This window comes from Vanessa atalanta, chromosome 7 (genome assembly GCF_905147765.1).
Source record: "Vanessa atalanta chromosome 7, ilVanAtal1.2, whole genome shotgun sequence".
Classification (NCBI taxonomy): domain Eukaryota; kingdom Metazoa; phylum Arthropoda; class Insecta; order Lepidoptera; family Nymphalidae; genus Vanessa; species Vanessa atalanta.
In genome coordinates this window covers 11,111,342-11,134,117 of record NC_061877.1, presented here as the reverse complement: position 1 = coordinate 11,134,117, position 22,776 = coordinate 11,111,342, and the positions used below count along the sequence as shown (strand labels likewise).

At 32.6% G+C, this 22,776-nt stretch overlaps 1 protein-coding gene across 3 annotated transcripts in view; it reads right to left on the bottom strand.

Moving 5' to 3' along the window:
- The window catches only part of LOC125065137 (tolloid-like protein 1), a 107,656-nt gene that overhangs the window by 61,025 nt on the left and 23,855 nt on the right, over nucleotides 1–22,776 (bottom strand). The window contains exon 1 of one of the 3 annotated variants that reach the window (XM_047672594.1): nucleotides 12,137–12,256. The exons of 1 other annotated variant lie outside the window; for it this stretch is intronic. The gene's annotated coding sequence lies outside the window, so the exon portion shown is untranslated. Of the gene's footprint in view, nucleotides 1–12,136; nucleotides 12,257–22,776 lie in introns of those variants that run through there. One more of the 3 variants, XM_047672593.1, reaches the window with a different exon arrangement.

The window sequence follows — 22,776 nt, the reverse complement described above, 5'->3', positions numbered from 1 at the left end:
TGTGACCTTTGGCACAGTGGCGTATTTACAAGTAGTTAATAATTCTATCTAAAAACTGTTTATTTTCAAAAGGAAACCAAAAGTTGTTTATCTCTGTTTCAGGACGAATAAACGCTACTCCGAAATGAACTTTTTATGATAACTCGTAGGGTCAGGGCTGAGATAACGCCCTTTTTGAGGCGAGAGTATATTTTTTCGTCCGGTGACTGTACGGTATGAATGATAACGAATAGTTCAAAAATTCTATACGTTTATGGAATCTCCGTTAATCATATAATGAAATATGTACCGTGTAATTGTTTATGTTGTTATATTTAAACGATTTTTAAAATTTTGTTTGGTACTTTATGATCAGCAAGGCAGAAAATCTTGAAAATTGTTGATTTAGTTCTAAATCCTGAAGTTTTAAGAGCTGATAATGATTATCGATTCAGAAACATGTCTAGTTTGTTTTTTGTGTCATTCAAATTAAAAAATAAAACAATACTGGCAAAGTATAAGCTGATACATTCGGCATAATTTTTTTCAGTTTATATTTACTGAATACTGGATTGATTTTTTAAACTTTTAGACAGGTGTTTCCGTCAATTTTTTGACGCGCAGATAAAGCGACATCTTTATCAAATTACGTCAAACCGAGTAGCTGGTATAAAATAAAATGAGAAGTATTTAATTATATACAAATATTCATACCTATGTACATCTTCTTAAGACCGAGCTTTATGACTAGTTTCCTGATGGATATAACTATCACCGCCCATGGACATCTGCAACACCGGAGCGCTTGCCGATGCAATACCGGCCTTATTGAACTTCATTTATTTCGTTCAAAATCGATATCGATAATCGATGTGGCAGAATATCATACGAGGTTATAACGAAAACATGGATATATTTTTTTAATTTTAATTGGAATTGGTAGACAGGCAATTAACCTGCTCATTGAATGGGTCGTGTGAAGCGTAAGATAACTACTGTATAAACATTCAAAAATAAAAATAAAAACTTACTATATTCAATATAAACATCAAAAAAATAAAAAGTAATCTGATTCTTAATTTTCGACTTGATCGGAATCAAATTCCGGTTTGAAGTGGGATTGCGACAGTGTAACTATAGGTACAGGGAACACCCTAATTCTCAAGATTGGTAGAGCTTTGGCGATATAAGAAATGTTTAATATTTCTTACACCGCTAATGTCAATGAGCGAAGGCGACTTCTTCTCATCAGATGGCTTATTAGCCCGCCTACCTAAACTATACCTAACTAATAATTTTTTAATAATTAAATAACTGTTTGTAATTTTCTTTTGACAAATAAATTGTACATTTTAGGAGAATTGCTTTTTGTGTTTCGGAAGAACAAAGCTGAACGATGCTGATGAAATATAGGGGTTTTTTAAGGCCTTTTGTTGTGGGTATAAATTCAGATGGGAATGTTTATCACAGCGGAATATTTTGGATTTTTTACGAGATATGGGAAGTGTACGTTATTCGTGTTTAAAAATTTACTTAGCCCTACCAGGGCTTTGTGCCCATCTTTGTAGGTACCACCCACTCATCACATATTGTACCACCAAAAATTCTCATGAAAAGAAATAATTTGTATTGTTGTGTTTCAGTTTTAAGGGTGAGTTCCCTCACAGGCATAAGATACATAAAATCTTAGCTCTCAAATGATTATTTAGTACTCTATATTATTTGAAAATAAATGCAGACAGAAACCAATGAAAAAAAACAAATGCAAAACATTTGAGTTAAAAAAATATCAATCAAACGTCAAAACAACTGTTTCGTTCTAAGTACCCAACGGTTGTTGCAACTAATCAGCTGTGTTCTTTGACCTTTAATTTAAATTCAACCAATATATTATAAATTCACAACAATGAAATATCGACCTATTTGTAATTGTATCAAAGTTTATTTTCAACTAAACAATAATGGCGCTTAGAGCGTATCGATTGAAGTTCGTGGAGGCCCGGTCACTATTATCACTAAATGATAAGCGAGATACATAACAGTATGAAGTGCCTTTCTTTGTGTTCCACACACATCAGGTTTAAATACTCAGTGTGAGGAGAACGGACTTTTACCTATAATTTTCAACTCTTCATTTTACTGATTTGAAATAGAAGTTTAGATAATTAAACAGGTACCTGAGATGGATCCGTTGCACATGATCCTTATATATTAATTGCGTAAGCCGATTTTTGACCCAGTGGTTTAATATTAGCCTTGGTTTTTTTTTAAATGGAATTTATTAATTTAATATCAGCCCTGTAAATTGTTAATAATTAACAAAGAATTTCCTTTGAAAAAAGTTACTGGCCGGTTAGAGAGCGGCGCTATGGATATATAAGAAAAAAATGAAAAACTTAAACAAAATTAAAGTAAATTCTAATACTAACTGAACTAATGTATACTATTTGATATTAAAATTTCATATAAAGGAGGTTTCATCATTTTGGCGCCAAATGTATCTGAATGAGTGACTTGCAGTTAACAATAAAATGAAATCAAAACAACACCTGTCATAGGCTTCGAAATCATTTTCAGTCCGAAATCTGAAAATGTGTACACTCCAGTCCTTCGGAAAGCACGTTAAGACTCTTTCCAGTCGTGTCGGATTTGCCGTCCCATCGAAGTGAGGGAATAGTATGCCCTAAGTTGCCAGGTCTCACACGGCCGCCAATACAAAGATGGGCAGCCGTGGGCGAATTCAGTTAAAACGATATCATGTCTCTTTATAGTCCTAATGTTCTTTTTTTTTTCTTTTATATAATTGTGTTTTTGTGACAAATGCACCCTTTTTTATATATTTGTTATATATTTTAATGCGGTAATGAAAATAAATAAAATAAAATTACCTCTTAACTTACATGTTTATTAATTATAGAATAAAAACTGTGAAGAAGAAACTCAATCTACCCACGTCCTGCTCTATGAACTATCCATTTAACTAACGTATTTACTGACTATATTATATTGACAACTAGTTCTTGTCGCTCGCGGATATGCTATCTATTAAGAGGTCGTCAAGGATTAGGTATGAAATAATAGCCTATGTATTTCCTTGGTGTTCGACATTTATATATGTATATACCTTACATTTTAGTTATTTGGCCTTGAAAAAGTAACAGGCAGACAAGCAGGATTACTTTCGCATTTATAATAACAGTATAATTAAAAAACCACAAGGCATTGACAAAGCATTTGAATACTTTTTATCACATGGCAACACACAAGCATGCACGACCATGTGCATGAAAATATACATACATACGTGTTCCCAGGGTGCACCCCCTCTATTCTGACACTGTCTTATTTCACCGGGACACCTATCATAAACGACTTGAGACATGTCAGATGCAGGACTAAGGGCTTTACGCGCTTTCTGAGGCACGGGAATGTAATTGCTAAATTCATAATTCCAAGATGCTAGTCAGAATTCCTTTACAGTAAATAACTTCTGAATTCGGAATCTCGAGATCTCCAGTATTACGAGACAATTTAGTGATTAATATATATGTTTATTCTGATTTGCGTTTCGTTGTCCAAATTATATTACATTTGGAAAAGATGCCTTTCAAAAACAAGCTCGTCTGAGTAGGGCTCATCCATGATCGTGTATTCTAATGCTTAACAGCACACTACTCATTGTTGTGTTCCGGTTTGATTTAAGAACGGTTTTGAATGTAAGGTTTTGTTATATGTTTTTTACAGAGCCTATGTCTATGGTCGATGGTAAACACTTGCCATCTGCTCTCTCATTTGACAGTTTGTCTTGTTATTTAAATATATATTAAAATCTACATTTAGTACAGATGCGTGGTCTTGCCTTAATAGTCATTATAGACGTTAGTTTCTAATGTGCGGCTTTTATTAAAAAAATAGTTTCATATTGTAGTAAATATAAAAAAGTCGCGTATACTAAATTAAGTCAAGTTAAAGTTTTTAATTAAATTTTCATTGATTGTAGAGTCTACTTGTGACGTTATATTATGTAAATCTGTTTTGACACAAAAAAAAGGTAAATGTACTGAGTATCATGCCCTTTATTTACTAATTAAAACCTACGACAAAAATAAATGATATTAATCTTTCAACCCTTTGATAAATCTTTAGAAAGGGAGCGAAAAGATGGCCGCGGAGCTAGACGACAAAATAAAAAAAGCCTATTACCGAAAAAGCTTGCCTGCAATCTCTATTTTTCCTCACATTTCGTTGATCTGTCTGGTAATTTTTTTTCCTTTTAACCGAAGGGTTTGAAGTCCTTTGTAATATTGGTACCGACTTTGTTTTTATAAAGTTATACAGGGGTATGATATTAAAGCATTATTTGAGATTTTACATGTTTGAATAAAAAGTATTTACAATTTACAATATTACGAACTCTCTTGAAAATATTAATAAATCATTTTTGTCTAACATTGCGCGAACGTCTAATTTTTTTTTCGAAAAATATTTAGGCCGTCGAGCAAAAGACCATCGTCATACATCATACACATTAGCATTTTAAAAAAAAGAAACTAGAAGATAGCGATACCGGACTGGATGCGGAAGGCGGAGAACTGGGAACTTTGTCGCACTTTAGGAGAGACCCATGTCCAACAATGGATTGTGATAGACTAACAATGATTAGAGCTGATATTAAACAAACATATTTTTATAATATGATTGTAATTTGTAATTCCCCACTAATTTATGTCACAATAAGTACATCGTTATTATGAAGTTGCATCCCGTCTCGTTTTCAACCTTATCGCATTATTTCAATTACAATGTACCAACTATCGAATAATGTACTCGTATAAATAACGAAAGAATATAAACATCTATTTTTAAAACCGAGTCGCGATTATGATTTATTCAACCGCATGCAAGCTATTGACACTACACGATGTAATCATATACAAGCGTAACTTTATATAAGAATTTATTTTCCTTCTATGAAATTATTTATGAACAGAATATACTTTTATAGGTTCCGTCCGCGGCTTCTCGCGCGTGTGAGGCGGTTTTAGTTACCCTACGTCTGCTTCTGTACTCCTAACTAATGCAAGATTACATAATTAAAGGATGAGTACCTGTGACGTGTTATATAAGAAACTCAATAATAGTAATATTTACTTGGTGGTAGGACTTTGTGCAAACTGGTCTGGGTTGATACTCACGAATCATATTCTACCACCAAACAGCGTTACGTAGTATTGTCGTGTTCTGGTTTGAAGGGTGAGAAAGTTAGTGTAACTACAGGCACATAATATATAATACCTTAGTACTTAGGTTTTTTCCAGGTTGGTATATTCACAAGTTTCAATTAATTTAAAATTTTAATTGTACGAAAAAGTACCCGCTAGAAACTGCATATAGATTAAATAGACGTAAAATATTTACATTCAAGTTTTGCGGAAGTAATCAACTGTGATGGCTCGGTGGATAAGGCTATCGATCGACGATTGCAGGTTCAAATATGAGCAAGTACGACTGAGTCTCTGACTCGTGCTTCCCTTCGCGCTCGTCTCATGCTATAAGATACATTTCGTAAGGAAGTTGAATTAATCGAATCAGTCGAATTTAATTCTTCCAAAGTGATGGAATAAGTTCCAAAATCTTTACAAAAGAAGAAGGCTTTGTTGTGTAGAGCTTTGATCTTTATTTTCTGCTACCGGACAAAATCCTCATCTAAATCGTGCGTCCCTTTAATCGTTTGTTTTTGTAATAAAAAATATATAATGAAGTAAATAAATAAACTTATTTGCTGTATTATATATATTTGAACGCGTAACGAAAACGAGTTTGCGTGTTTCAGGTTTAATAATTGTTAAAGTTTTTTTATTTCTAATCGTTTAAAATAGTATTTAAAATCCTACTGGCTAAAAAGTTTCTAGCAACTATGCATCCAAAACTCTAAGCCACAGAGGATAAACTCGCCGAAAATTTGTCAAACTGGTCAGAAAAGTTTTAATGAGTGTCCGCGTGTGTATTTCTAAATCACATTGTAAATTTAATCTGTTGTATAAGACGAAACATTAATAAAGCTTACCCATAAAAAAGTGAATAAAATATGTAAATTTTATGGTTTTTGGTTTTGAGCGCGAAATATTTGCTTAAGATTAATTTAAGAAAGATTAACGTGAACTAACTGATTTTACTTGGTGGTAGGGCTTTGTGCAAGCCCGTCTGGGTAGGTACCACCCACTCATCAGATATTCTACCGCCTAATAACAGTACACTGTATTGTTGTGTTCCGGATAGAAGGGTGAGTGAGCCAGTGTAATCACATGCACAAGGAACATAACATCTTAGTTCCCAAGGTTCGTGGCGCGTAGGTGATGTAAGGAATGGTTAATATTTCTTACAGCGCCTTTGTCTATGGGCTGTGGTGACCACTTACCATCAGGTGGCTCGTTCGCCAACCAATGCTATAAAAAAAAAAGTCAGATAAGTTCTGTTCCTTTTGAGAACAAATTTAAAAAATATCCAATGTTTAATCGTGGAATTACATTTAAACTAGCTATTACCCGTCCGATTCGCTGGGCATTAAATAAAGCTGACAAAAAGGAAGGATCCATGGAAATCCGAAAATTCATAACCTCAAAGCATCAACAGATCATTGTGCGTCGATTGGTCAAAGATTCACGCAAAAAACAAAGAATATATATGTATGTATATATTATTATCGTAATACATTTATGTAACTATTGGTTAACATGAGGCAACCCAATCGGCATGAGTTTCCTGACATCTTCAACGTACCCTAAACTTTAATTTAATATACCACAACGTTACCTAAACCTTTCTCACCAACAACTCCGTCCATTGGCAAAAGTTCGGTAGTTTTTGAGTTTATTGCGGACTTTGTTTTCAAACATATACTGATGAAAATCAACTTCCTGCTAAAGTTAAACCTCAAATTATTGACCATGGCGTATTTATTAGGCATAACATTTAATTTCAATTAATGCGTTACAGTAATGGAACAAACAAAAATATTTGTGTTAAAATCTTACTACATACTAATTAGCACAGTTTGCAGGTTTTCCTGTTTGAATAATGATGTTGTATAACGACTAAATGAGTAAATAATGGCATGGGGTGAACGACCGTCAGATGAGTATTTCATATTTATTATCATTTGTGCTAGTCATTTCGCATAGAGCCTTGATACTGTCAGTTTTGTAACTGAAAATTCGACTTGACCCAAGGTCGAGCTATTTTTCAGCTCGCTCAAGTCCTTGACATTATAATTCATTGAAGGTACTTGTAACAGATCAATTACTGATATTATTAACTTAGTTTTCAAAATAGATTTGTCGAGCTCTTTCTAGATCTGATGAAGGTACTTTTTTCTACATAATATAAACGAATCTATACTAATATTATTAATGTCAAAGTAACCCGACAGGGTTACTTTGACATTAATACCAGGGTCAGGCCGACAGGCCTGGCTGTTATACATTCACGGCTAAACCACAAAAACGGTTTTGATAAATTTTGGTACATATGGTACTGTAAAATCTCGAACTAAGGTAAATCTTAAGATTTTCCAGTAAATTCTAAAATTTACCGACATGCGTTGGTAAATGTAAGTATTTATTATAAAGGGATGACGTTTTCGGACTTTTATCATTCCAACCTAACCTAACCTAAAATGTAAATCCTAAGGTTTACCAAGTGAATGATGGTAAAAGTTCGAATCGCAAAGTTTTATGGACATTTACCATTCATAATCGGTATATCTTAGGTTTTACTGGATAATCTTAAGATTTACCGTAGTTCGAGCTTTTACAGTAACATATAGATGATTAGAAACAACAATAACATAATAACAACCATAACAAACTTTCTTTTAAATATTAATTTGGGTAACATTTTACATTACAACACACAATTACATTTATTGTCATTAATCTGTCTCGGCGCTGCAGAGCGATTCTATGAGAATTAATTTCGTATCTCACCATGACAATATATTGACAACTGAACTACGGTGATAGTAATTAGTGAAGTCAAATCAAATAGTGATATTTTACGCTCGTGTTCTGCGGTGAGTTACGAGTTTATTTTTATAAAATACCTCAGCAGATGGTTTTTAGTGAATTATTGTATTTATGTCTATTTTGGATCAATGAAAACATAAATTATAATATACTAGTAGTCGACCGCGGCTTGGTTTGCGAGATGGTAAAAGAAGCCGAGGTAGACAAATTATGGGATGGGAGGACGGTATTAAAAAAGCAGCGGGTCCAATATGGACTCGCAAAGCAAAAGATAGGTATGAATGGAAATCTTTAGAGGAGGCCTTTGTCGGAAGACAGGCTGTAGGAGACCAACGACCGTGAAGCGATATTTAACATCAAAGTTTAAGTCAAAAGTGAAAAATGTGTTTTATAATTTGTTTGTACAAACAAGAACAGCAATAAAGGCTTCATTATTATTATAAATAGGCAACAGTTATTAGGCAGCCTATGTCCTTGGGGCTTAAGCTTTCGCATCGTTCCAAATTTCATCAAATTCGGTTCAGTGGTAAGGCTGTGTAACAGACATATCATTTCACATTCATATCAGTGTAGATTATACTTAATACAATGAAATAAATCACAAATATAAATAAAAATGTATTGATAAGCTTAACTATAAGTATTTCCAGGTAACACCCACTCTTTGGTTATATCTGGTGTTGTAAAGGTTGTTATTCTATAATAAAAGACACAAAGGATGTATGAAATTGAATCCCATGATTGAACGCCTATTGAAAGTGACAGAAAACTCTAAATAAGAACGTATAAAGATTTACGACGAATGGAGTTAGATTTGTTATTGCACAGGAGAAACGAAAATCCAGGGCTGAAATACAATCAATAAAATTATTAAATCGCAGTAATAATAATGGGGCTAGATGGCCCAGTGGTTAGAACGCGTGCATCTTAACCGATGATTGCGGGTTCAAACCCAGGCAAGCACCACTGAATTTTCATGTGCTTAATTTGTCTTTATAATTTATATCGTGCTCGGCGATGAAGGAAAACATCGCGAGGAAACCTGCATGTGTCTAATTTCAACGAAATTCTGCCACATGTGTATTCCACCAATCCGCATTGGAGTAGCGTGAATATGCTCCAAACATTATTTCTCAAAGGGAGAGGAGGCTTTAGGCCAGCAGTGGGAAATTTACAGGCTGCTAATGTAAAAATGTAATGTAAATACACTCAAAAATAGCAGGATAACCTTTTTGCGTCAAGAGTATTTTATTTTAAAAGATTACATTGAGGAAAAATGCAATCGAAATGAAGCAATTTTTATTTTTCTATAAAAATCCTTGATTTTTTTTATTTTCAGAAAGATTACCAAATAATGGAATCAGACCTGTAGAGAGCTTTTCTGATCTATTTTATTGCAGTACTGTTCTGTATTCACACTCGAAACTAACAGCGGAACGCGATCGTGAAATGATAGAAAATGGCATTTGACATGAAGTACATGAATTGTAACACGCAAAGGCTACTCGCAACACAAAAGCGCGTCAACGTAAGTTAGCTTTCAACATTTCACGAGTGAAATATGTATTAAGTTGTTACCGAAAGATTACTATTAATTTAATTGCGACAATAGTGTTTGCGTACTCAAACATGAACTATAATAATGCATGACAACGCGAAAGAGAGAGAGAGAGGAGATTCCTAGTCTGCAACACTGGGACAGCAGCTATCTATTAACCGATTTGCTTTTATGATTTCATACTTCCAATCGTTATAAAAGATTGTGATATTAACATATTATGTCAGTACTATATGTTCCTTATTACAAACAGACATGCTATAATTACATTCGATTACAATTGTTATGTTTTAAGTGCATTTTATTGTCAGGCAGCTTCATCAATCTGTTAATGAAACTGTTAATTAGATAAATATCACAGATTAAATTCAAAAATTAAAAAAAAGACCACTGCCGAATATCTTTCGCCGGTTTTTCTCATGTCAGGGTATTTTCTTTTCCGATCCGGTTTTAGTGTTTAGTTTGACGTGTATTACATAAGGGTAAAGATTTTTTTATTGATTAAAGGAATTTGATTTCATTTGTTTTGAATATATTATATTTTAAATCGTACATCGAAGCTGTGAGTAGTACATGAACACGAAAAGAGAGTTTAGCATTGATTATCCAATGAGAGGAATGTTTTTTAAATCGGTGTTTGAAATAAATCGATTTATAAAATAAAAAAAAAATACGTAATATTAATTTTCAAAATTACTATTTAGTAATAAGCAATATTAAATAAAATTAATATGTACATCGAGTTGTCGTTACATTAAAATCTTATCAACAAGTCATTATAAAAAGATACTCGCAGGTTTGTTAGAAACGGCACTGAACAATGTTTATTTTAAGCGTTGGAGGTTATTGAACTTTTATGTTATATATAATTGCACCTTCGGATACGTGATATCATTCCATGTCTTGTAACTGAATCTGTTTGATGACTCGGATTTAAATTAATTAATTTGTCTATTTTTAGTGTGAAACATCTGCGTACAACAGTACAGAACAGTAACAGCATGTAAATTCCCACTGCTGGGCTAAGGCCTCCTCTCCCTTTGAGGAGAAGGTTTGGAGAATATTCCACCACGCTGCTCCAATGCGGGAAAGTGGATACACATGTGGCAGAATTTCGTTGAAATTAGACACATGCAGGTTCGTCACGATGTTTTTCTCCACCGTCGAGCACGAGATGAATTATAAACACAACTTAAGCACATGAATATTCGGTGGTGCTTGTGGGTTTGAACCCGCAATCATCGCATAAGATGGACGCGTTCTAGCCGCTGGGCCATCTCGGCTCTCGGAAACATCTGCGCATCTACCCAAAAGGGGTAAGACTGGCATATATGACGTGATGGCAATGCATAACACTCACGTGCACCAATCATCCACCGCTCTACTCTCCTGTGTACCTACGTGGTGATTATCCTTTTCAATTCAATGTTACATAATTATTATCATAATAATAAAGAATAGATATTGATCTTATTAACTATACATATATATTTATTGGTTTTCTTTAATTATATTTTTAAACTTTTTTTTAATGGACATTGACATATTCTGTTTTTGGTAAAACATACTTATCTAATACAAAAAAATAGATTTGAAAAAAAAAACTCGAGTAAAAGAGCATGTATTTACAAAAAAAAAATTAACGGTACGATAAACAAGAGTATTTAGAAATTTCGACCAATATGTCAAACTGTCAGTAACAAGAAACAATACCAAGCAATGCATGGAACTGTAGCTAGAGCTATTTACTGATGTTTCTATTTTTCTCTTCAGTTAAGCGAAAAACTCCTGCCAAGAATGAGAACTACAACAGTATTACGTATACCATAATGACATAAAGACTTCTTATTAGTAATGACGCATCTATGCAGGCCTTTGCGTGCAATTTTATTTTCATTCTCCATTTAAAAAAAAAAACTATTAAAAAGCAATCTATGTAGTTTGTGAAATTTCATTAAATGTATTAGGTACATAACAATTAAATTAATAAATACGTGTCCATAACAATATTCAAATTGAATTAATATTATAGTCTTGAAGTTATTTATTAATTGATATCAATCTATTTTAGTTTGAATAAATTTATATGTTTGGTAATACGTTTAAAGTAACAAGGATAAAATAATTTTAAATTTCGAATTCACTTATTATTTGAACTCTGGAGGTTTAAGTATTCTATGAACTGTTTTTTGATTTTATTACTAAAATAAATTAAAAATAAATATGCGGTAAATATGAGTATAATTTGTGTAAAAGTTATTCAACTCGTTGATTTGATTATACCTATTAAGATTTAATTGTCAATAACAAAGTCAATCTGCAGTTTAAAAGTTAAGAAGTTATTAAGTAGTCACTTACAAGAAAAGATGAACTATTTTTAGAAAAATATACCAGTTATTGCAAAAACTGAGAAGGCTAATACGTTTTTTTTTTGTTTACTTATAATATATATATTTGTTTAGAAATTAATTCGTCACTACTAATTATAATCGCTACAAAACATGTAAAGTATTCGTCCAGAATTAACGATCATATAAATTAACCCTTATTACGTCAAATTTGTCTTTATACTTACACATTTTTAAACACAAATAAATTTACTTACAGATTAAATGAAACACCAAACACTATCACGGAACTCGCGTTAGTATTACAACTAAAACACAAATGACAAGTATTCGTCACGGCATCCCGTTGACAACTGATAGCCTAGGTCACTCTCGGGAGCATCCCGGTACTGAACGAAAAAAAAATATCCAGTATTTTTTTTTTCTACAAATGGGCCTTATTTTACGTTTATGTGTGTTTAATAAGCAAATTATTTTTTCTTAACGTATTAAATGTTTTTATAAATAACCTTTTTGAAATTCATTCTATGCCGTTAATGCTCCGTAAGAAAAAAGTTAATTATTGTAACGTCCATATTAAATATAAACTTATTATATAAATAAATAAATTATCAAATGTAAGACTATCTAAGAGTTACAAAGTTATATATATATATATATATATATATATATATATACATATATATTATATATTTAAACCTCAATCCAGAGTTAAAATAATAAGTGAATTCGAAATTTAAAATTATTTTATCCTTGTTACTTTAAACGTATTACCAAAAAATGTTATTCAAACTAAAATAGATTGATATCAATAAATAAATAACTTCAAGACTATAATATTAATTCAATTTGAATATTGTTATGGATACGTATTTATTATTATGAAAAAAAAATATGTTATGTTGACTGTACTTAATATAAGTGACGACTGACGCCTGTCAAAACTGTGTACAAGTCATTCATTATTATGTTAAAGTTTATCTCATTTCGTAAATAGACTTAATTACTCAGATATATCGCTTAGAAACACCCAATTATTGCCGTTCTATTGTTCGTACGGTAACCTAAATTGGGTGCGATAATTATGTCAAATATAATTATTGACGTTTTGTATTTAATTTTATTCAATATAAGTAACTAAGTTCACATGAACTGAGTATTGAAATAAATATCATTATTCAATAATGTCCAAACGGCCAGATGGTCCTACGTGCTGTCCGTGACATGAAAATGTAGAATTGCCTCTTAATTTAGACTTATAATAAGAATTCCTCAGCGAAAGATTTAATCATTTTAATTTGAACCTCGAGAAAGGGTTAGTCGTTAGACTAAAGATCAGCTGATTTCGTAAATGAACATATATTATTACAACCATTACAACGAACTGTAAATAAAACGAAAGGTCTAATGAGGCTTAAAAAATTTGCACCGGAATTCATGGAATGTAGATGAGCAGTAAAAGACTAATGAAAATTGTATGGAAATTTACCATAGCTGATGTTAGAAATATAAACATCGGTATCTAAGCTTATGTTAACGAGTTAAGGACGGAAAAGACGGTTTTTTTGAAAATAACACATATTTAGGATGAAGGATTTTAAACTTCTGATTATAAGTAAAAGAATAACATTGCAAGATTTTCCGATGAGATTTTGGATCGATACACGGCTAGTATTACACTCACATAGTTACACTTGGTGGTAGGGCTTTGTGCAAACCCGGCTGGGTACCATCCACTCACCAGATATTCTGCCGCCAAGCAGCAATACTTGGTATTGTTGTGTTCCGGTTTGAAGGTTGAGTGAGCCGGTGTAACTACAGGCACAAGGGACATAACATCTTAGTTCCCAAGAGTCTCGCATTGGCGATGTAAGGGATTTCTATCAGCGCCAAAGTCTATGGGCGATGGTGACCACTTAACATCAGGTGACTAATTTGCTGGACCGCCTACCTACACCATAAAAAAAAACATTTCTGAGACGGTAATTTCAAAACTAGCAAAACAAAATTAAAAATATCCTACGGCGTAGAATGATATCAAGAATTCTAGCAGCTTTTCCTAATTGAGTCGCATATCCATTTATCTGGTAAACTAATCAGCCCTGCAAACTGCATACTCCACAAAGATACAATTTGGATTAAGAGAGTGATATTGCACCGTTATTTCACTTCAGTATATTTAAATGGGGCTCTAATAACCCTTAGTACTGTTTCCCTGATATGAGATTTTTTTTTTATATGAGATGTGTTAAAGAATGTTGCGCAACATAATATTACCCGTATCATAGACAACATTATTTTTCCAGATTTTTACCATCATTAAATATGTCTTTTTTATGATATAGATCCTATATGGATGACATAGATGATCCGATGGTAAGTAGTCATCACAATCCATAGATTGTCGCCATATTAAATTTTAACCGTTATTTACAAAACGCGCCACTAGCCTTGGGAACTGTGATGCTATATCTCTAGTACTTTTAGTTACTCTGGCTCAATCACCCTTGAAATCGGAACTCAACAGTGCTAAGTATTGCTGTTTGGCGATAGAACATATAATTAGTGGTATTTACCCAAAAATTCTACCACTGAGTAATTTCTGTATAAAATTTAAAAATAGTCATGACTGTAACGTATCTCAGTTACCTTTAAATTTAAATAGTCATCGAAATTGAATTTCAGCTAAGCGAAATGATGGTCGTTAGGTAGTTAGAGCTTTTCGCTTAATTCGCCTCAATTCTTGATCGCATAGCCGGCTCGATTTATGCTGCAGAACGAGGGACTTAGCCTGCGTCTTTCACTGAGAAGACAGCGTCATTTGCTGGAAGGTAATTGTACATTTTTAACGTTACGTTGAATCTGAACGTTGATACCTAACTGGTTCATTAAAAATATAATCTTATACTAATAGTTCACAAGTTCGACTATAGTTTATCAACCAATTTTTATAATATCTTTACGAATATTGTAAATGCGAAAGTAACTCTGTCTGTTACCTGCAAGTATGAAGATGGTTTTATTCGCAGAAAAGGACATAGGCTACTTTTTTAATTCACCCCTCCAGGTGTAAAATTGTAGGTGACGGTTTGCGTGATATAGGTATAGTTTTATAAATTTCGTGATGGTAAAGCTGCGGGTTTAGCTAGAGTAGTAATATATTAAAAATTTAGACTTTTATTGAATCGAATTGATATTTTACGATTCAAATCGATTTACGAGTTTATCGATTAAAATCAATAAACAACAGAAAGGGAAGATTGTATTCAATAAGAATTAACGCGTTACTGAGGACAGCTATGGACCATTATGGACTATAACGTTTGCACACATATAATATATGAATGTTTTGTTTGATATAGGTAGGAGAATGGGTAAATTGGCTACCTGATTTTAAATGGTCAGCACCGCACGTAGACGTTGGCTATTGACGTTAAGAAATATTAACCATTCTGTACATTGGTATATACCAACCTTGAGAGTTAAAATGTCATGCCCGCTGTGCCTGTTTGAAGGGTTAGTGAGCCAGTAGGTAAATACACATTGTCTCACTGACCCTTCAAACCGGAACACAACAATACTTAAGTAATACCCGTACGTAATGCTATTATGGTATAATAGAATTGCGCGGTACGACGTCGGTATGGTGTAGTCACTGTAACGTATGTTCGATTTTGACTTTATTGCTTGAACGTCTCTAACTACATCACTAATGAAGACCATTGCCACAAATAGCCCTAAAGTTTCATCGTATATAAATTAAAGTTTTTACTTGGCAGTAGGGTTTTGTGCGTACCAGTGGGTACCTACCCGAGGTATCAACTATCAACCACCCGTTATATTATATATTACGCCAAACAGCGATATGTAGTATTTTTGTGTTCCATTTTGAAGGGTTGAATATTTCATATTATGCCAATGCACCGTGGCCGTGCCAATCTGTCCATATATTTGAAAAAATAAGCGGCCAAGTGCGAGTCGGAGTCGCCCATGAAGGGTTCCGTAGCAGCAAGTAACAAGGTGTATGTTTATGAAATTAAATGAGTTTTTTTTTATATTTGAGTTGATTGAATGAGAGGTAAGTTGTGGTTTAAGATTTATGAAATAAAAAAAAAAATCTACTTACTAGATCTCGTTCAAACCAATTTTGTGTGGAAGTTTACATGGTAATGTATATCATATATTTTTTTTAGTTTTATCATTCTCTTAATTTAGAAGTTACAGGGGGGGCACATTTTACGACTTTGGAAGTGTTTCTAGTTAGAAACCTCGAAATAATTTTTGACGGCCTATCCATAGATACACGTATGGGTTTGAAGATTTTTTTTTGTTTTATTCTGTTCTTAGTATGGCGAACCCCCAAAATTTATTGTTTTTTTTTTTCTATTTTTGTGTGAAAACCTTATTGCAGTTCACATAATACTTACCAAGTTTCAACAGTATAGTTCTTATAGTTTCGGAAAAAAGTAGCTGTGACATACGGACGGACAGACGGACATGACGAATCTATAAAGGTTCCGTTGTTTGCCATCTGGCTACGGAACCCTAAAAAAAATCTCATATCGTTCTCTCTTCCGTTTACATTGAAGCGTTGATGTATTCATGTCCTTACCATTCAGATTGTTAAAGATACAATGACATTGTTAAATCAATTGCAGCTACTGCATGTTATGGATTTATTAACGCCTGAGATTTGAGTGCCGCATTTAATAAATCTTTATAAAACTGACGTCGATGCATAAAAAATAATTTGGAAGAGATTTCTCGGAGCACAAAAATATATTTTCAAGACCAGCTATTTGGTTATATAATCGATTATTATCTGTGGCTGTGCCCCGTAGGTATCGTGATGTAACGTAACTTATCGCGCTTTTAATAAATTGTCTATTTAACGCCTCCAAGCTGTTTCATTCGCCTTCAGGTTGCTTAAAATAACGAAAATATATCTATTTTTAGCGTATGAAAACAATAATTGTAAAAATTGACATTAGAAAAACTCCCGCTGAGTTACTCGCCGGTTGTAGATCCGAGGTGTTTATTTTCGAACCGGTGGTAGATTTTTGACTATCGATTGTAACCATTCTATATTAAATAAATATATTTGAGTTTTACTTTGACTTTAACGCAAAAATTGTTTTTAAATCGGACTGTTAGAATTTGAGGTTAGTGGGCTTAAACAGACAAACTCTCCAGATTTTATAATATATGTAATTATTTCTATAGATTTGATTGTAAAGTAAATTTTTGGTTGAAGTTTTTTTAATTAAAACAATAATGGGTTTATTACCAGTCTTCTAATTCGCCTGATATTCATTTTACACTGAAGTAATTTTACATTAAATATTTTTTATAGCTAACAAGTTAAATCAAAGACGGGATTCGTATATTTCGTTTGTGGAAAATACTCATCAGTTTTCTTGCCTTAAATAGTATTGGAAAATATAAACAATATACGTTACAACCTCTTTTAATATCTTTATTTATACATAAATATTACATTTATCAAGCGTATTTAAGTACGCTTTATAATAATATATTGAATTTTATAATTAGATCATTAATAAGAATTTATAAAATAGGGAAAAGAAAAACATAAGGCGCTTAATACCATTGCAACGAATGTTTCAGCAGTAATGTAAATATCATTGAACCGACAATCCTTAACTGAAAAGTCAAGTTCGTTAATCAATGTACCACACGGTATTTAATATATTATTTCTATTTTACGTAACCTTTAAATAGACATGTGACAAATAAAAGGTTACAAAGGAAAAGGGATCCTGGGTCGTTACTTTATCTCCTGACGCCAGCCTTTCAATTGGGACTTTGGGAATTTATTATTTAGATTATTCTTTTCTTTTGTAAATATACATTTTTATTTCAGAGAAGTTTTTCTGTATATCATTATATGTTTAATATACATGATCAATGATACTGAAAATATTCAATCTTTATTTCATCCATGCTGTTACAGCTTTTTACGTAGAAACATAATCATTTAATAAGTATGTCTATCTTTTTTATTTCAATGTTTAAAAAAATCTTTAACGTTTTCGTTATAATCACTTTTGAATCGTCCTAAGTGTCAACTAAATGTATCGCAGGGTTCCGGTTAAAGAAATTACGCAGGAAATTCTTTTTATATTATAATATTTATAAAACGCTGTCAAATCCGGAGTGGAGCTGTGCAGTGATAAGTCTACAATCGTTCAGATCAAATCCCATTTACACACAGGACGGCGAAGGGGTGAGCCGGCCACGTGTGTGACAAATATACTTCGATTATTGTATAAATATATTTATAGAACATTTTTCGCCTAGAGAATCGGCTTTGTGACGGGGAAATGCTGACATTCTTGCCAATATTATAACGTAAATAATAAATAGTATTGATGTATTGATAGTATTTACGCATTCGGCATTTTCTATCCAAAAATGTATTAATGTCAATTAATACTGCCACAGATTAAGCATGTTCAAATACAGTCCCGTTCGTTTTCATATTTTATAGATATATAGTAGGTATATGAGTATATTCATTCGAAGTTTCCGGGTGCTGCATCTTAAATCTGATTACGGAATGTATTTGCGTAACAATGAAACTTCTTAATGTACTACGACAAGAGATACGTGAACAGCGTACAATTCTGTTGATGTTTTTAATTTTTTTTTTCTAGTGTTGTGATGTGTGATAATAACAATGAATTTGAATGATTGTTTTGATTTTAAATAAGTAATTAAATCTCATTCACATATATTAGGTTTATTGTAACATCAAGAACATTTTTTCTTGTATTATATTTTAATCTGTGCCTCAATCTAGAGTACTATGTTCTTCTAAATATTAAATACTCAATACAAAAGAACTCAAAATAATATTTAAATACAAACTGGTACAGTACAAAAAATATTTAACATAGATATCTGTTATACCGAACGGGACCACAATCATTAATCGCACTGAATCAAAATTCATAGATGAATTTGTCAAACTGTGCTTTGCACCAAATAAACGTAAATATTCCAATCAGTATTGACCAAATCTAAAGTTTGTTGACGTCACGAACGTGATTGTGAAAATCGAAAGGACTGTTTTAGCTTTCGATTGAAGAATCGTAATAATGCCACGCTTTAGCGACGAATTGTGAAGGGCCAAACAATGAATGAATTACTTCCAGTTCAAACATTTACTCTGGTTACATTGGACAGGATGAGAAATAGTTCTGTTTCAGCCCTTTCAAATTTGACGCTCCTGAGGCTTTTCAATATTAATTGAATAAGTTTAAACACCTATTTCTAAAATGAATTGAAATTTATGATGTGTAGCTATATTTGCTTCTCCGAAGAAATATCCTTCATTAAATTTCGTGTTTGCGTTATAAAATAGAGTATTTTATTATTATTTAATATTTTAAAGAGAAATGTCTATTTGTATATAAAACTGTCGCGTAATAAACTGTATAACTATCAATTTGCGCACAGAAATTAACTAAATTTTGCCGTCTTAAAATAATTCACCGAATGAGAAACAGAATCTTAAATGTGCAGTATGTGGAATAAATTGTTTCATATTGTAAAAATTTCCAAGTGAAAATATATCAACCGAAGTGAAATCTTTTCCTAAGGGCTGTAATACAGCCGGTACTCGTGGAGGCTTTATTGCACGCACTCGACAGCCTGTTTACCACTTGGTCACGTCTCGCAAATAAGGGTACGGCTGAGTTCCTATTAGAGACTATTTTAAGAAATCAATATACTCCCGCTTTGTACTAATAGCGGTGACTATTGATTTGGCAAAAAGTTTCTGTAGTATTGTGTTCACTTTTAATGTATTTGGTTTGGATGTGTTGAAAAAATGTATTGAAAAATGTCTTTGTTTTTTATTCTATGCTATCGGTCAAATATCCTATTGAACAATTTGTCAGATTTGTCTTGTTAAATTTGGATTTTGGTATATCGAACTTTTAAAACTTAAAGTGCTTGAAAACGTTTCAAATAAACTCACTCTCGGATTTATAATATTAGTAAAGACGATGGAACGTGCGTCAAAAACAAATAAAATATGCCAATTGTGTGAACACTGAAAAATGACCATAGATATAACACAAATACACCAGATCAAAGTACAGAAGTGTAATAAGTGAGAGTAACGATGTATATTATTATTGAATGTCATTATTTTGAAGGCTGTAAAATATAACAGAGCCGAGATGGTCCAGTGGTTAGAACGCGTGCATCTTAACCGATGATTTCGGGTTCAAACCCAGGCAGGCACCACTAAATTTTCATGTGCTTAATTTGTGTTTATAATTCATCTCGAGCTCGGCGGTGAAGGAAAACATCGTGGGGAAACCTGCATGTGTCTAATTTCAACGAAATTCTGGAACATGTGTATTCCACCAACCCGCTTTGAACCCGCAGCGTGGCGGAACATGCTCCAAACCTTCTCCTCAAAGGGAGAGGAGCCTTAGCCCAGCAGTGGGAAATTTACAGGCTGTTAATGTAATGTAAAGTAAAATATAAAAAGGTATTTCCATAGAATAATATCTACCACGCCCACTAATGATCACAGAGACCCTCGTCATACAAAATCAGACACGACAATTCACGGTTATATATTTTGTACCTTTTATCAATTTGAACGCGTACTGACATTATAAATGAGGTGCCTGATATACCTTTGATCTTCCTTCCTCCGATTGAAACTTCAGAGATTTTCGTTCTATTTGAATATTTATTGTTCAATCTTATAGTCTTATTATATTATAATGTGTAGTAAAGTAGTCTTTCACTCAGCGTAAAACTTGCACAATTTAAATCATAAATTTTGTCACATTGGAGAAGCGAGCGCGTATATAACTTCCTCTGCAGAAGGAGAAGTCTGTCCCTGAATGTCTCACAAATTGTCTGGAGGTCACTTTACTTTACTTTAATATTCCAAGACCAGTTTCACGAACTTAGCCAGGATTTTATTTATCCCCAACTAAGGGCTTAAACAAAAACAAAATAATCATTACGTATAATTAATTACAATCGGCAAAGATATCAAACAATTATAAAAAAAAAACAAAGTCGAATTAAGAATTTCTGATATCTGACAGGACCAACGACGTAAAGTATTTTATTAGACCCGGTAGTGTAAACTACCAACTCTTGAATCTAGGATTATTAACTCTTGAATTCTTGGATGATATAGGATGCATTGAAAAATAATTGACGTCAATTTGCAGTACAGGTTTTTTAATTCAATGTCTGTTTCGATTTAAATAGGACTTAAGACATAACTTGTATCTTATACAATCTAAAGAACGTATGTTCTATCTCTTAAACGCAGAGCAAAGTCATATTTAAAATAAAAATAAAAATTAGTCTTTGAAATTGCTCATGCAAGGCACTTCCATTCATTTAATTTTTAAATGATCTGTGCGCACACTAACATTATATATTATGAACTAGTCTCCACCTTCGGCTTCAACAGCGGGAGGGGCGAGAGGGGGATGTCTCAGATGTTAGGAACATTTTTCCAGTATAAAAAGTATCTCTGTGCCAAATTTTATTCAGATCCCTTCAGCCGTTCTCGCTTGATTAAGTAACAAACATCCATCCATCCAAATTTTCACATTTATAATAATAGTGAGATGATTAAAGAATCTGAAATCGAATATAAGAGGACCTTATTATGAAAGCAGTGAAGCCTTTGTAATAGGTAAAATAACGATCACTCGGGTTGCCTTTGTGAGCTCTGAAGTTTTAACGCTGAGCTGAAAACGAAAGATGGTAAGAATAAATCCTAATTAACCTCTTCCATTTATATTCAAGTCAAATATTATTATTCTTCTAGTCATATACCTTGAATTGATATTTCTTTAACCTTTAAGTTGTATATCTGCTGATATCCACATATTTATCTTTATCTAATCGACCCGAAATCATTATTTTTAAATAGCGACGAAAAATATTTTTCATATATGAATATGATTTTAATTTTAGACAAAACGTCCCTACACTAAAAACGCCCCGTTAATTCTGCTTTAACCGAGCTGATTCTTTACCTGTTGAGTAAGACAAAAATAATTTACCAAATTATTCGTCCGTCTCTCGTTTAATAAGAGAATGGAATTTTCTTATAACAGTTTAAAAGTTTAAAAAAAAATATATAAAAATTCGGTATGACCTTGGTTTGATACTTTTTTATGAAAGTATAAAACCGGGTGATCTAATGAAACATTTTTACGTTCAAGAGAAAACATTGTTAAATGCGAACTCTTGAATGTTATCTCGGAGCGACTGCCTTTTTTATATTCGTTCTAACATTATTATTCAAACTACTTACCTCCTGCGGCTTTGCTGGTGAAGAATGAAATTTGCTTTGTTTACAGCAAAAGTTTTGTTATGCAAATATAATTTTGATTTTTTTCAGATTTTTATGAGTGGTGTACAAGCAATTTGGTCACCTTAAACTTAACTTAATATAATTGTGCCGATTTGAACTGTTGACTGATCCAGTGTCACTATAGGTAACATCTTAGTTCCCAAGATTGGTGGCTCATTGACGATGTACAGGATGGTTAATGAAATTAAACCACCCTAACAGAACCTATAGATGTATGCAGTGGTGACCGTTTACCTTTGAAGTTAAAAAACAAAACTGATCTGTTACGATATTGTATAGTAGCAATTAATTTTAGTATAATCATTAACGATTGAATGTAACATTATTATTATAACTTACTTCGAATGCTTAAACGATGCTCAAATGTTCGTCATTTATACAAAAGGGAGCACAAATTCAGGGCAAAAAGTTAGTAACATTTCTTGTCATTTACGTTTTATTGCATGCTTATTTCAGACACACAGTTGATTACGG